Genomic DNA, 9839 nt, shown 5'->3' with positions numbered 1-9839 from the left:
AAGAAGTTGATCTTATATCACACCATATAAAAATCATACCATATAACCATATCACACCATATAAAGATTAATTCAAAGTGGATTATATCTAAATATAAGTGCTAAACTATAAAACTCTTAGAAGAAGACATAGGACTAAATCTTTATGACCTCAGATTAGGCAATGGTTTCTTAAGTGTGACACCACAAGCACAAGTGACCAAAAAAAAAAAAAAAAAGGTAGATTGGGCTTCATCAAAATTAAAAACTTTTGTGTTTCAAAGGATGCTATGAAGAAAGAGAAAAGATGGCCCACAGGATGAGCAAAAATAATTACAAATCATATATCTGACAAGGGACAGATATCTAGAATATACAAGGAACACTTACAAATTGACAATAAAAGACAAGCCAATTTAAAAATGGGCATAGGATTTGACTAGACATTTCTCCAGAGAAAATATACACATGGCTGATAAGCACATGAAAATGTGCCCAACATCATTAGTGATAAGGGAGATGCAAATTGAAACCACAGTGAGGTACCCCTTCACCATTGGATGAAGCTATAGTGAAAACAAGGAACAAAATCAAGTGTTGGGGAGGATGTGCAGAAATCAGAACTCTGCTACCCTGCTGGTGGGAATGTAAAATGGGGCAACTGCTTTGGAAAACAATGTGGCAGTTCCTCAAAAAGTTGAACATAGAGTTACTATATGAGCCATAAATTCTACTCCTACATAGATACCCAAGAGAATTGAAACCTATGTGTACAGAAAAACTGATACACAAATGTTCATAGCAACATTATTCCTAATATTCAAAAGGTAGAAACAACCCAAATGTCCATCAACTGGTGAATGGATAAACAAAATCCATACAGTGGAATATTATTGAGCCATCAAGAGGAAGTACCAACACACACTAAAACATAGAGGAAACTTGAAGACATGCTATGAAAGAAGCGAGACACAAAGGCCACATATGGTCTGACTCTATTTATATGAAATATACAGAATAGACAAAATTATAGAGAGAAAGCAGATTGGTGGTGGCCAGGGGATGGAGGAGTGGGGAAGGCTAGGGATAGGAAGAATGAGAAGTGACTCTTAATGGGTTCAAGTTTTCTTTTTTTCTGTCTTTTTCTTTACTATATTTTTTTTCTTTACTATATTGAAGTATAGTTGATTTACAATATTGTGTTAGTTTCTAGTGTACAGTTCAATTTCTTTTTGGAGTAATGAAAATGTTCTAAAATTAGGTAGTGGTGATGGTTGCACAATTCTGTGACTATACTAAAAACCACTAAATTGTACACTTTAAAAGGATGGATTTTATGGTATATGAATTACATCTGAATAAAGCTTTTCTTTTTTTTTTTTTTTAATAAAAAAGGCGAATGACGCAGGAGCCACCTCTTGAATTAGAGAATTGAAGGTGGGACTCGGGCAAAACTTCAGGGGGACAGGAAGTCCCCACAGGGTCACAGGGCAGCCTGAGCCTTCTCCTTCCTGCTCATAGTGCAGGCTCTCACACACCTGTTCACTGCACGACACACCTGGCTCTGCGCCCTCGATCAGGTTGCCAAATGGCCTTCAGAGCCTGCGTTAACCAGCAGCCGTGCAGGCTACCAGCCACGCTAAGTGACTTTCTTAAAAGGGCCTGAGTTCCCTTCAAACAGCCCATCTAGGAGGCTTTTGTTTCCTGCCCTGGAAGGCCCCCTCTGCCTGTCTCCACCCTCAGCCGCTCCTTCTCAGGGCCCTTCCTCCGTGGGAGGCGGTTCCTGGTTCCTGCAGGCCTTTTTATCCCCCCAAATATCACAAAGGTCATCCACTTCACCAGATCTGGTGGATCAAAAACACCATCTGGGATGATTCTTTTAAAGAGACAGATTCCGGAGGTTCACCCCGCTGAAATTCTGAGTCACTAGGTCTGGGGTGGGCCTGTTAGTCTTCAGGCTCCCCCAGGTGATGGTGATGATCAGCCTGATGTGGAAACCTTTGATCTAGTTCACCCTCCCACCCAGGGCTTCCATACCCCTGCCAAGCAGTTGACTCAGCTTTCCCAAGGAGCTTTCCCTGACTCGCCTCCGGAGTTAGGTGCTCCACCCAAGTGCTTCGAAAATGCTGTGCTCATCACCACCCCCGACTTAGTGCAAATCATGGATTGTCATTGCCTGTTTAAATGTCTCACTCCCCCACTAGACTACAAGCTCTTTGGAGAAGGACTGTGTCTTGTTTAATGTTTTGCCCACAATGCCTGACTCATAGTAAAGACTCAATACATTTATTGAATGAATGAATGAATGAATGAGTGAACGAAAACCACCAGAGATCTACGAATATAGCCATTACCTAAGGTGTGATGATTGTGCTTGTAAAGCATTTGGTAAAAAGAACTTGGCAGTGACAATATTTATTTGGCTATTATATACAGGGAATTAGAATTTGATAGATATATCAGCTCTGAAGACATGATTGGAAGCTGGCTGCCCTTCAGAAAGCTGTCTCACACAAGCATCATTTAGACGATGAGCCATTTACTAGAATGGTTTGGTGTATTCCCTAGAACCAAAGCTCAGCTTTGAACTAGACTCTATGGTCTGTAAGTGCTAGAAGAAAGTAAAGTAGGAGCTGATTATTTCTCAACACAAGAGGACTTAGATTCACCCATTTATCCAGCCAAGGGCAGATTCGCATTTTGAAGGGCCTGAAACTCAAGCAATTTTGGAGGCCTTCTTTAAGAAAGCTCTTCCTTCTCTGCCACCCACAAACTTGCAGTGCCAGGAGCCTGGGACATGCTTATTTTTGTGACACCACATCTGACCCTGCTCCTTTGTGACATGCCAGGCAAGTCTTCAAAGTGGGTGGTAGGAGTATTTCTGGAAGTTATTCCTATACTGGGACAGCTAGTAGTAACTATAGACTTAAATGACAGCATAGCACATAACTATGCGGATGTCCCCCACATCCCATCCTAAATGTGTTCCCAACACAACTTCTCCTTCGCTGGATCCCCAAATGCCCATGGCCACTCCATTTTCACCTGACAGGAGGGGAGGTGATGGAGGCAAATTAGAGTAGAGACAGAGGTCTTAACTAGTTAAAATGTCTTACTTTTGAAATGTTCATAAAAATGTAAAAGCATGAAAGCACATAACAGGACCCCCCAGAGGGCCATGGAAGGGGACAGTGCAAGTGAGGGGCTTAAGCTTAAACTCCTTTGGCTTCACAGTGAAATATGCTTCTGCATCCAACACATGTTTATTGAGCATCTATTACCTGCCAGGCACTGCTGCAGGCACTAGGAATACAGCAGTGAAGAAAACAATCAAAGTCTGACTTTGTGGGACGTACACTCTAGTCTCGTTAAAATAGATCTGTTCCCCTGGCTTTGGAGGACAGGGAAGATGGAGGTATTGGCCACCGCTGCCTGGCTCTCAATAAATATTTGTAGAATGAACAAATGAATGATGAAATGAATGAAAAACTTGAGAACTAAAAATTACTGTTATGCTACTGAGATTTGGTACATCAAAAATGAAATTCAATCCAAATTACAAAGTTGCTCCAAAAGCCAGTGGAAAATTATAAGGATGATAATGACATGGGCGTTGCACCACAATTTTCCAGGATCCAGCCAGACTATTGTTCTGACATGTATTAGCATTGGCAGGTAACCAGAGATTCCTGCCCCTTTCTGGAACTGCATTGGCACTCCAGCTCGTACTCCTCCAAGTAGGTCCTCCCTTGGGTCTGAAAGGTGAAAAGAAAGAGAGACAAGTCAGAACCAGTCCCCAGTGCTGTGTGGCCACTGCCTCTGCTTCTGCTCCCTTGCTGCCAGGAGCCGTGGCCCTGCCAGCTGTTCGTCTGTCACAGCAGCCAGCACCTTCTCCCTCCTCTCTGGCTGTTCCACTGCCCTCCCTGCCACCCCTAATTCACAGAGATAGAAGACAGTGCCCGCAGTTTCCTATCACCAGGTCTGCCAAGTTACCTGCACCTGAGTCCACGTTCTCCTCTTCAACTCCTGATGAGACTGACGGAGTCCCAGCTCCGCCACTGACTAGCTCTGTGACCCTAGTTGAGGCAATTGTGTGGGCCTCTGTTAAAACCCGGCCCCTACTTAGAGATGGGGGTAATAATAGTACCTATTTCGTTAGATTCTTGTGGACATTAAATGGACTTAAAGGCTCAGCAGAAGGCCTAACACAAGAAACTTCCTGTAATCGTGAGCATTACTGTTATTATTCCGTCCGAGGCCTTCCTCTGTGTTCTGAATTCTCTCCCTTCCGGCCTCCTCCGGAGCTCCATTCCTGTCAGTTATTCACTCTCCCTATTTCTTCAACCTTTCTGGTGCAGGCACCTCCCTATCAGCATTGAAAGAAATTCAATTTACTCTGGTTTTTTAAAATGACAACGAAACGGAAACCTTTCCAGGACCCCACCTGCCCCTCCCTCTGTCATTCTATTTTCTCCTCTACTTAACCTTCTTTAGACAGTGGTCCCCTCTCACTGTCTTTCCTTCCTCCCCCTTTCTGTACCCGCCCACCACTCCTCCTAGCCAGTCTCGCCAAGATCACTAGAATCTTCCTGTGGCTGTGAGACCCAGCAGGCAATCTTGAGTCTTTTCTTCCTTGACGTCTGTCTCTTCAGCTTCTGACGTCGTTGGCTGTCCCTTCCTTGAAGCGCCTTTTCTTCTCCTGGCTTCCACAATGGCACACTCCTTCATCTTTACGTCCAACTTTTCCCCCTTCTCAGTCTCCTGTGTGCGTTCCTCTTCCTCTGTGGGTTCTTAGGCCCCTGCCCTCCCCTAAGAAGCTGTATTCTTCTCCTTTCTAGCCTCAGTCAGGTTCTCTTTTTATTCCCCCTTCTCCCTCGGTTCATCCCAATGACTCTGTGGCTTCGTTATCATCCAGTGCTAAAGACCATTATTTCCTGCCTCCAGCCCAGATCGCTCATCTGGGCTCCAGATGCATACATTATGTATTATCTTCTCCACTTACATTCCCCACAGGCTTCTCAAAGTCCACGTGTTCAAAAATAAGCTTATCATCTTTCCCCATAAACCAACTTTTCCTCCTGTTTCCATCTTTCAGCGACCAGCCCCATCCTCTTACCCACTGGCAGCAGCTAGAAACTTGAGAATTACCAGATGATCCAGCAATCCAACTTCTGGGTATTTATCTGAAGAATACAAAAACATTAACTCAAAAGGATATCTGCACCCCCGTGTTCTGCAGCATTACTTACAATAGCCAAGATATGGAAACAACGGAAGTGTCCATCAATGGATGAATGGATAAAGAAGCTGTGGTGTATATATATGATGGAATCTTATTCAGCCATAAAACAGAATGAAAAATTGACATTAGCAACAACATGAATGGATCCTGAGGGCATTATGCTAAGTGAAAGGAGTCAAAGACAAATACTGTATGATTTCTCTTATATAGAGAATTTTTTAAAAAACCCACCAAACTTATATAAAAAGAGATCATATTTGTGGTTACCAGAGGCAGAGGTGGGGGTGGGGGAACTGGAGGAAGGTGGTCAAAAGGAAACTTCCAGTTAGAGGATAAATAAGTAATAGGGATATAATGTGCAACATGATGACTATAGTTAATACTGTGTGTGGTATGTTTGAATGTTGCGAAGAGAGTAAGTCCTGAAACTTCTCATCACAAGGGAAAAATCACCTTTTTGTGTGTCTGTATGAGGTGGTGCATTTAACTAAACTTATTGTGGTAATCATTTCACAATATATGGGTGTCTAATCATTATGCTGTACACCTTAAACTTATACAATGCCGTATACCAATTACATCTCAATAAAAAGAAACAAATAAAGAGGGAAGAAGCAAAACAGGCATAGGAAAAAAACTTTTCTGTTACACTTCTTGCCTCCATTGTTTTCACCACCCTCTTGCTCCTTCTTCTCGGCACCCCACTTCAGTTCCCCAATGGAGATGCCCTCTTTAAGGTGACAGTGACCTTCTCCAGCCCCAAATCCAAGGCTTACCTCTAACCTTTCTTGACACAGATGTCCTGAGTTTTCTGCCTTACCTTCCTCATGATCCAACAAGAGTTTACTGAGGACCTAGTCTGTGTGCAGCCCTGCGCTGGGGCAGGAGGGGTGACCCAAAGTGTAAGATGTGGTCCTGGAACTTAGGTGATGTGATTAAGAAAACACCCTGAAATAAGAGGGAAGAGTGATGGCAGAATACAAATAAGTGCTAAATTTGGGGGCACAACTTATACTTCCCGTCAGGAAGGTGGGAGAACAGCGAGGCTGGATGGTGTTCAAGCTTAAGGTATGAGTGAGGCTACACTGTGTGTAACGGGCAAGATTTGGGGGGTGGGAGAAGGATTAGGGAGCAAGTGCCAGGTTAGATTAAGATACAGCAGAGGGCTCCCACCTCAGCTCTATTCAGACTTTTTTCTTCACACTAAAGTGTAAATGACTGACAAAAGCTTAAAATGTAACCTATAAGTTGTACTTGCATTTTACACTGAAGTCTTCAACTGAGAGGATACAACCCTCATAATAGGCAGAATTCATCTACCCTGAGTTGGAGAAGAGTATTAGAGTCATAAACATATACTCATCTCTCCCTCTCTGACTGTTAGGTTTGCAGATTTTCCTATATAGGAACCGTGCACGAATACGCCAGCTCTGCTACGCAAATATTTTCCTTGATATGAGGTCAGAGCCCGGTCTCCGCCTGCCTCAGGCACACACAACCTCACAGCCTCCCAGCGGCCTGTTTGTTCTCAGTGTTTGATATCAATCTCTGTTCAGTATGCTTTTGTATCTCAAATGTTATTTTGATCAAGACCAGGTTTTGTTTTTTAAAACAGCCCCTCTTACTTTGTGTAAAATAGCTCTCTCATGTGTTACAGGTAATAATAATAATCAGCTACTCATATAAGTGTCTCAGAACGCTTGGCATATGACTGCCCTGCTTAATCTTTCACAGCAGCACGATGAAGTAGGTTCTGTTATCATCACAAATGATGAAAGAACATATCCAAGTTAAATAACCAGCTGTGACGTTAGGGAGACAGGACTCCACTCAGGAGGTGGAGGAGGGGCTGGATGGCCTCCCTCTTGCTGGCGGTTCATGCTGATTCGCTAGCTTCTGGCAGCGGCTAGCAGTGGCCCTGCAGCTCCTGCAGCTTTAGAAATGCTTGCATTTTCCTAGTGCAATGAGAGTTTGTACTGTCTAACCCAGAGCAGTGCTTCTCAAACCCTCTGTGTTGAAGGACTAGCTTCATTTTATAATTTTTTTTTTAAATTTCCAAACCATTGAGGGACAACACTTTTTAAATTGTTATAAAAGTGTCTGAACGTTGACTTTCAATGTCTATGCTTGTTGCAGATTAACAATGAACAATTTGCAGATTAGCATCAGTTCGAGCGAGAGCTATATTTCGAGTAGCACAAGTGCGTATTATCAGCAAAATCAGTTTCATGCTTTCAGAATTTCATTTCACTCATTCAATAAATATTTGTTAAGTGCTTACTACACAGCAGGCAATAAACCAGGTGCAGTAAACAAGAACATTAGGGCCTTCACAAAGCTAACATTCTAGCAGAGGAAGCACATTTGGAACAATTCATTGCAAATTAATTTGTTTTCTAGATAAATGCCAAGAAGAGGACTGGAATACTTGGAGTTCATATCAGGGTGCCCCAAGCTAGCCTGACAGGCTAGGGAATGCTTCTCTAGGGAATCTTCAATCTTAGAACTGAACAATAAGCAGGGGGGTGTGAAGCTCAGAGAGGGGAAAAGGCTTTTGGGCAGGAGAAAGGGCATATGCAAGGGCCCTGAGGCAGAGAGACAGATAGGAGGCTGCTGAAATAAGGACTATGTCCTGCAGGTCTCTAAAGGTCATGCCAAGGGCTTTACATTATAGCTTAAGAGCTATGGAAATCTCTGGAAGGGTTTTAAGCTGGGGAGTGAAATGGTCAGATTAACAAGCTTACTTTCCCATTCATTTAAATACAGTAAGTTTTCATTATAATTGCAATGGGGAATAATCCATCACAGAAAATTTCACATATGAACAAAAAGTTTGGGACTGCTCTCACTTAGTGAGGGTTATTGTGATGTCCATGCCTGAAAGAACACATCATGTAGACAGTCACTTACATCTCCAAAGAGGTCAGTATGTCCTACTCTGTGCCCTGCCCTCAGCCACACCATCCTCTAAGTGGTTTCTTAACAAGAGCAGCTGTGTGAGGTATGTGACTAAACTGCACCCATTCCTCCCTCTTCTGCACTAATAGAACCCCACTTTTGTTCAAGCCAGCCATATTCCCAGCTAAAACTCATTTTTCAAGCCTATTGAGAATGGCCATGTGATACTGTTCTGGCCACTAAGAAGACAGCAGAAATCTGCTGAGCATTCAGGGAAACCTTTTGCTTTCCAGATAAAAGGAGACCATCTGGCCCTGTCCCCTTCTTCCTACCTTAAAAATGAGTCCCAGAGGTGCTGCAGCCACTTTGCCACCATGAGGCGACAGGCACAAGGAAGAAATCCAACATGATAAGTCTGGTGGAGCAGAAAGGAGAACCTGAGCCCTGGATGACTTGGCTGAGATTGCCCACTTCCGGTCTTCTCCTTATGTGAGAAAAATAAATCTCTATGTGTTGAAGCCGCTGTATAAGTCTTTTTTTTTTTTTTTTTTTTTAATTCTTGCAGTTGAAAATAATTGAGCTTTCCAACTGGTCCACAGAATCAGATCAAACTGCATAGCACAGTCTTCTCCCTGCTGTGGCTGTTCCCATCTTTGGGCATTTAGATATTTCAAAGGAAAAAGGGTTTTCTTTTATTTCTGACATCCCGTCACCCTTCTCACTGGGAGCCGTAACGGGATAAGTAGCTCTGCCTTGTATCCTTTGTTTCCTAAAAGGGGAAGGGCAGGCAATGAGGCTTCGGGTGGAAAATGCTGATATACTACACCACATCAGAATGTGCTGTTCTCATTTATTTTTTAATACAAACCCATCTTTGCATGTGGGCACTGGCAAAGAATTGATGGTTACGAAATACTGGGCGACAGCGGTAATATAGGAGGTAAGTGACACACAGCAAAGGAATCTTGTCTTCAAATTACATAGAACGCAAAACCATTGTGGTTCATGACATAGCTCCCACATTTTTTCCATATTTATCCAACGGGGCTCCAGTGAAATGGCTCATGCATTCCATTTGTTGAGTGAATATGTATAAATACTGGACGGGGTTATGTAAAGCAGCACATAAAAGCCATGGGAGGGTACAGCCAGCCACCTGCTATTGCTGTCAGTTGATCACTTCCCTTGGCACCATTGAGCTCCATTGAGAACCAATAAGAATGGCTTGTAGAACATTCAGGGATAAAGTTCAGGAAGTGGTTGTCACAGATGATGGATGCTATGCTTACTATTTTCAGAACCAAAGCAATTCATTTGTCTTTACAGACATACAGGAGCAGAAAGAGTGAATTCAAAGGTAGTCTTCTGGGCAGAGAAGACACTGCAATTCTAGACACACTCTGTCAAGAAACCCGTATGTCTACAATGTAGAGGGCTTTTTAAGATTATAAGCTGTCTTTCAAGCAAAGCAGCCACTACTAAAAATAATTCTATTTGATCAGATAAAGTAGGAAGAATGCTACCAGTTGGTATCTCAGGGGCAAAGATAGAATCAAAACAGAGTATAATCTCTCATGTCTGCAAAAGGACCCCATGAAGGACTGTCTATCAAAGGAGAGATATTTTAAAGGAACACATACACTGTTGGGCAGCCAACTGAAAATATAAAATATTAAAATATGTGCACAATGAGGGCTCCTTGGCTTATAACGAGGGTGAT

The 9839-nt window shown here is 42.9% G+C and overlaps 1 long non-coding RNA gene across 2 annotated transcripts; it reads right to left on the bottom strand.

Moving 5' to 3' along the window:
* Positions 1-1096: 1096 nt before the first annotated feature.
* LOC123614011 (uncharacterized) lies at positions 1097-9189 on the bottom strand. Of its 2 annotated transcripts, XR_006721478.2 has the most exons (4): positions 8452-9189; positions 6042-6169; positions 5096-5162; positions 1097-3734 (listed from the first exon to the last, which is right to left on the bottom strand). It is a non-coding gene; the product is annotated as an uncharacterized LOC123614011 (long non-coding RNA). The 2 variants fall into 2 exon arrangements; XR_006721477.2 differs by lacking the exon at positions 6042-6169.
* Positions 9190-9839: the final 650 nt, after the last annotated feature.

This window comes from Camelus bactrianus, chromosome 23 (genome assembly GCF_048773025.1).
Source record: "Camelus bactrianus isolate YW-2024 breed Bactrian camel chromosome 23, ASM4877302v1, whole genome shotgun sequence".
NCBI classification, from domain to species: domain Eukaryota; kingdom Metazoa; phylum Chordata; class Mammalia; order Artiodactyla; family Camelidae; genus Camelus; species Camelus bactrianus.
The sequence above is the reverse complement of the archived record's forward strand: the minus strand, read 5'-3'. Positions and strand labels throughout refer to the sequence as shown.